Below are 6439 nucleotides of genomic sequence, written 5' to 3' on the forward strand. Positions count from 1 at the left end.
CCACTGCCCCGGCCCTTCCCTGCTTGGCCAGCCCGCCCGGGCCTCCATCCCACCCGGCCAGGTTTGGGTGCAGCCCACCTCAGGCGGCTGGACACCCGTGTGCCTGCCTGTCACTTGATGCTTGCTTCCTCTGACTGTGCCAGCTGGCAGGCACTTCTCCAGACCGCTGGGTGGGGAAGCATTGAATTACTAGTATTTTTTAGTTTGTGAGAGGCCATTTTGGGGGGTCAACTTTGACCCCAAACCAGAGCAGAATGCCGGTTCGGTGCAGTCTGTGGCCTCTCCTAGCGGCCTCTTCGCCGCCTCGGCCCTGGTGTTGACAGCCGTGGTCCAGGAGGAAAGCCCTCCGTCATCGGGCTCAGGCTAAGGCCTTCCTTGTCAGTGGGCATGGCATGGAGCCCACTCTGAGTTGCCTTCCACTCTGCCTGTCACTGAGCCGTGTTGCCTCTCCCTGTGGCTGGCCCCACCTTTGATCTCGGTCTGGCCAGATCCTAAGTCTTCCGTGTGTGCCCACAGAGCCCAGAGTGCAATGTGGTGGCAGGTTTTATAGGACCATTGTGAGCCGGGGAGCTTATGTTTTTGAAATAAATGTTTTTTACTTCTGACATTTTGGAGTTTCTCTGCTTCATTTTGCCATTTGTTCTGCTGCATGGGGCTGTCGGATCTTGGGCATCTCAACAAATCTCTGAGCCTCAGCTTTCCTTTGCTGCCAAATGGTGCAAGAATGCCAGGTGGTCATGAAGATCAGATGAGAGAGATGGAGAGCCTGGGTTTCCTTCACAGCAGCCCAGAGGTGTGAAGCGCTATATGGGGAGTGGGGTAAGGAGTGGGTACACCATGGCAAGGGGTGCTAAATTCTGGCTGGAGGGGTAACAGTGAAGACTCGGGGCGGGGGGAAATCTGACTTTTCATTCTGCCTAGGCTAAAGATTAAAGCTGAAACCAGCTCAGTGAAACCCTGTGCCTTGGGCTGCCTCCCACCCTTATGTGGGTGTGTGGGTGTGTATTTGCAGTGTGTGTCAGGATGCTTGGCAATGAGGACCCACCCTTCTGGCTTTGGGAAGACAGCCAGCCGTGGGAGTCCCCTAGGAAGGGCTGAATGTCCCCTTAGTGACTGTTTGAATATAGGGTGTCCTTTCTCAGTTTCCTTGAATGATAAATCAAAATGCCAGAACTTTGGGAAGACCAGGGCAGGGTATTCCTGAGGTTTTGAGAAACAGAAATCAGAGCACAGCCGAGAAAGGGCAGCTTGGCAAGGCAGAGGCCCAACCTGTGTTGTGGTGCTCCCCCACCCTGTGGTGAGGGCCCGTGAGCCTGGTTACAGGGCCATGCTGGCCTGTGGGGGCCAGGCTGGCCAGGGACTGCCAGCTCAGTCACATTCATGCCTCGGCCTTTGCTGATGTTGTTCCCCTGCCTGCGATGGATGCTTTCCCATTCCAGGCCAGTCCTAGGGCTTCTCCTTCTCAGGAGCCTGCTGAGGCCTTCCCGGACACTGTCTGTGGGCCCTGCCAGTAGGGGTCAGTGACGGCCAACCCTTGTGGAGTTGGGAAGGGGCTGCCGCTGGGCTCCCCATGAAGCCTCACCCCCCCCCGGAGAGCCATGGAAAGCCCAGGAGCCTGGACCATTACCAGGGTCGGGGGGGAGAGGGGCTGGGCCTGTGACACACCAGGAGGCTTGTTCCCGGCCTCCGTTGCCCCCACGCTCCCTCATATACCTACGCACACTGTGTCACGTGCCACCTCATGGTCAGTCATCCCATGTGCTTCGATGGCACACACCTTTGTTCCAAGCTCCCTCAGTGCCCACACAGCCTTTGATGCGACCTGTTTGTTGAAGTTATCCCCCATCTGGATGCCCCCCTCCCCCTGCTCCAGGTCATCACCCTAGAAGTCGCCCTCCGGCTCTGCAGTCACAGTGCCTGCTGTCATCTCCTTCAATGCCTCCTGCCTCCTGAAGCTTGTCACATGCACGCACACTCCCTCATGCGGGCAGGCACTCCACTGCGCACCCCCCCACTGATGGCACTTGATGTCACACCCTCTGTTGTGAGTACGAGGGCCACACTCCAGGCCCGCGCTTGCTGGAGGCGCCTCTTCCTCTCGTGCAGGCCCTGGGGAGTTCCTCCTGCTCTGGTGTCCTCTGACCTGCTTCCTCTTGGGCTGGTGCCAGAACGTGTCTGTCCTCATAGATCAGAGGCTGACTGCCCACCCCTCAACAGCAAGGTCCCAGCTGGGTCATCAGATGGCCCGAGGAAGACAGGGTCTCACGTGAACAGCCGGACAAGACAAGAAGGTGCCGGGGGAGGGGGCTCAACCTGGCATCCTTCAGTGATTTTTCTGTTAAAAGGCTGCCCCACTTCCTGAAGGAATCAAATACACCAACTGAAGGTCACTTGGCATTTTAGCTTACTGGCAACTGTCTTCTATTTCATGGTTTTCCATCTCTCAGAGCTGAGTGGTGCTGGCCAGCAGCCTCCCTAGCAAGGAAGTGACACCAGTGGATTGGGTTACAAAGACTTGTTTAAAACGTTTCAGTGTTCTGTTGTTTTTGGCTTTGTCAGGAAAATGTTTCCCGGACTTTTGTAGTTATGGCATTGGTTTGTTTTGTTTTGTTTTGTTTTTCAGTTTTCTGTTGTGGCTTTGTCATCCAGGCAGATTCCTGGGAGGCAGAGTTCTATGATTTAAAATTCTGCCAGAACAAACCCCTGGTTCTTTGTCACAACACTGCTTCATGCATTATTCAGTTTGGGGATTGTAGCCGGTTGTATCTGCTGGCCTCGGCACCTGGCTGCATGGTCTGGGGGCGGGCACCAGCTCACCTTGCTGGGCTGCTACAGCACCCCACAAGGTCCGTGGGCCAGGTGTCAGGGTGCCGCCCTTCCCCACGGGGCTGGAGCTCTCTTCCCGGGGTGAAGGCACCGCTGTCTGTGGCGAAGGCTCCGCTGTCTGTGGCGAAGGCTCAGCAATGATGACTTGGATCAGCTGGTTCCTCTTGTGTAGCAGGAGGTGGTCAAACAACTGCTCCATGAAGCCACTGGGGGTACAGGCCTTCTGTCCTGTGGCTCCTCCAGCCCTAGGCTGTATGTAGCCCTTCTCCACGTGGTGCATGAGAGTGAGCCATTCCCTTCCCGGGCAGCAGAATGTTGAAGACACAGACCGTGGATTATACATTCCAGAGCCTATCATTCCTGCAACGCTCCTGCCTCAAGGGAGGCTGGGCACGATACGCACCCCCCAACCCACATCCCTGTGGCAGTAAGCACTTCCAGGTAGCATTCCCCATGGCTCCCAGCTGCTCCATCTGCAGATGCTCCTCTGGCCACCAGACCTGCTTGGCCTGAGCACAGGGATGTTGGGTGTGCAGGGAGTCAGTGTCCCCGAGCAGCCTTCAACCTATGTCCACTAGAAGCTGGGGGGCGGGGCGGGGCAGGGCGGTAAATACTGCAGCTTTTGCCCCTCAGGTGGGAGAACACTGAGGCATGACCTACAGAGTTCTCCCCTGGGATTCAGCCCCAGGTGCCCAAAGTGGTGGCCAGCTCAAGAGCACACCCTTTGCTTCCTTTCCCTTCCCCACATCTCTGGGGGGCTTCCCGAAATCTCCCCCCATTGAAACTACTTGCATCCATATTTTTATCTCCAGGGGAACCCATGATTCCATTGCAGACTTGCTGCTTTTATTTCATTGGTCCCTAAATGATAGGCAATTAGATTAATTTGTGTCCTTTAGCGTTACAGTGCTGTGAATGTCCCTGCATACATCGGTCCTGCTTGTGTAGGGTGTGATCGTAGGCTACATTCCTAGAAGACAGATCCACTTCCTGACCACATTGTTCACTGTGCCTGGTCCTCAGGAGGCTTCAAGCATCTGCTGATGTACGTTTTACTGTCACTGTGCTCAGGGCACGAGGACAGTCGGAGCCCAGGTGGCCACACTTTAAGTGCTGGCAGCGAGCCCCGGCTTGCTGTCTGGGCCACTGTGATATGCTAGACATTCAGGGGTTGCCCATTTCCCTGTGAGGACTTCTGCGATGCATGCTTCCTGAAGGGTTGGTTTTCTTCTTTGAGGGCATCGTGTACATAGAAACACTCAGGACACAGCGGGACCAATAGATAACTCTTTACTCCCTAAATATTCTTTAGAATCACCTCACAGGGGAGAAACCACTGGAGACCATGCACATTTTAGGACTCACTCTGGTTGGGTGACTGGTATGAGCTTTTTCCACCTACAGGACTGGTTCTGCCCCATGTGCTCCAAGAGCCCCTGCATGCCCTCCCACCTACATCCTAAATACTTGGGGGCCACAGCAAGAGTAGCGCACAGGTGGACCCAGAGGAGCTTCTTTCTACAAGCTGCTGGTGGTCACAGGCAGTGGGACCCCTCAGGGAAAACAGGGTGGTGTTGGCTGGCGTTTGGGAGCCTTCTGGCCAGTGACACCTCTCCAGGGAACAATGTGCACCAAGGATGGGGTAGCAATGCTCAGAGCAGCTGCATCCACAACAGCAAAAACTAGAAACCAAGTGTCTGTCGGAAAGAGGATGGACAAGCCATGGAGTACTATACATGCTAACTAAATGATTAAACGAGCCGTATGCACCATCAGGTGACTCGTAGCAACTTGCTGCTGAGGAAAAGAGTTGCATGGAGCATAATACAATCCTATATCGCTAACAAAAAAAAGCAAACAATGTATTGTTTTGAGATACTAGTGTTAGGAGGATAGGAGAGAGCTGTGGTTACGGGGGCGGGGGGAGGTGGGGGCGGCTGGAGAAGGAGCCCCCAGGTAGGTGGACACATCGGTCACCGCACCACTACACTGCATCACAGGCACACCGTGCTATATTTTGCGAATATCAAGAACGATATAGCTGTGAACATGGGAGGAAAAGTCCTGAGACTTACACAGTCCAAATGGAGATCAGCCTGCCTCCGATCACAACGGGAGGGGACCCTGGGGTCTCTGCTTCCCTCTGCCACCAGGCCAATGCTGCCTGGTGCACAGTACAACCAGCCTGCTCCCCACCCGGGCCTGGATGGACAGAGGCCCAGGGACCCCCCCACCCGTGGCAGTCCTCTGCACCCTTTCCCCAGGCCCCAGACACCCCAGGAGCACAGAGCAGAATTGACTTCTGCCTCCTGCAGGCTGGGAACCACCATCTGGTTCTTCCCTAGGGCTTGGGGAGGGCCCCTTTTCAATTCTCATTCCACGGGGGACCTCATTCCACCTTCTTTCTGGAACAATGTGACCACTTACCCACATTGCTCAGTGCAGCCACCTTAGTCATCTTCAGGGTCCCCAAACTCTTCTCTCCTAGCGAGAGGGTTATCGTTAGTGTCCCTGATTTTATTTACCCTGCCAAGGACTCCAAGATGACCTTCTGGTCCCTCTCTCTGTAGAACAGAGCGGGGAAACCCTTACATCTTCTGCAGGCACCCTCCTACAGGGTGCTGCTATTACAAATTCCAAAGAAATTACAACAGTCCCTGATTTTTATTCCATACTACTTCTTTCTGAAGAATTTGTAATCCACCAACAATGTGGTATTAAGTTCATGTATTAAAATTTCAGAAAATAGGGGCGCCTGGGTGGCTCAGATGGTTAAGCGTCTGCCTTCGGCTCAGGTCATGATCCTAGGGTCCTGGGATCGAGTCCCGCATCGGGCTCCCTGCTAGGCGGGAAGCCTGCTTCTCCCTCTGCCTCTGCCTCTCTCTCTCTCTCTCTCTCTGACTCTCATGAATAAATAAATAAAACATTTAAAAAAATTTTTTTTTCAGAAAATAGTAGGCCTGTCCCCAGGTTCCCCAGTTCTTCTACCCAGAGGTACTAATTGTTACCTACCACACACACACACACACACACACACACACACACGTGCACACACACATACACACACGTATAGTCTGTTTCCTAATGTATACAAGATGGGAGTATATCAGACACACTTCTGTTGTGCTTTAAAACAATCTGAATATGCATTGTAGATTGCTCCAGACCAGTATATAAAGAGCTAATTCCTCATTTCAATGGCTGCCTGGTAGTTCGGGGTCTGGCCGTGGTATATCAGTGAACAGCCCCCTAGTAGTGGATGTATAGGTGGTCTCTGATCCTTTGCTATGGCGCTGTAATGAATACTGTTGTCCAAATATCTTTACTTACATGTGCGAGTGCATCCTTGGGATCAGTTTTGGGAAATGACATTCCTACTCTCTCTGAACCTCACACCACCCATCACTTCATTTTATAGATGAGAAAATGGACATTCAGAAAGCAAAACGCTCGGTCCAAACGGAAATAGGTTTTGAACCTGTGAAGTTTATTCACATGGCGTGGGTTCTGAGGAGATGAAGAGCCCCGTCAGTGTGGTTCCCCTCACTTGTGTTCACCTCTGTCCGGAAGGGAGTGCTCTGTGGCCGCGAGGGAGGCCGTTTGGAGCCGGGCT

The sequence above is a fragment of the Neomonachus schauinslandi genome, chromosome 1, assembly GCF_002201575.2.
Source record: "Neomonachus schauinslandi chromosome 1, ASM220157v2, whole genome shotgun sequence".
Lineage (NCBI taxonomy): Eukaryota > Metazoa > Chordata > Mammalia > Carnivora > Phocidae > Neomonachus > Neomonachus schauinslandi.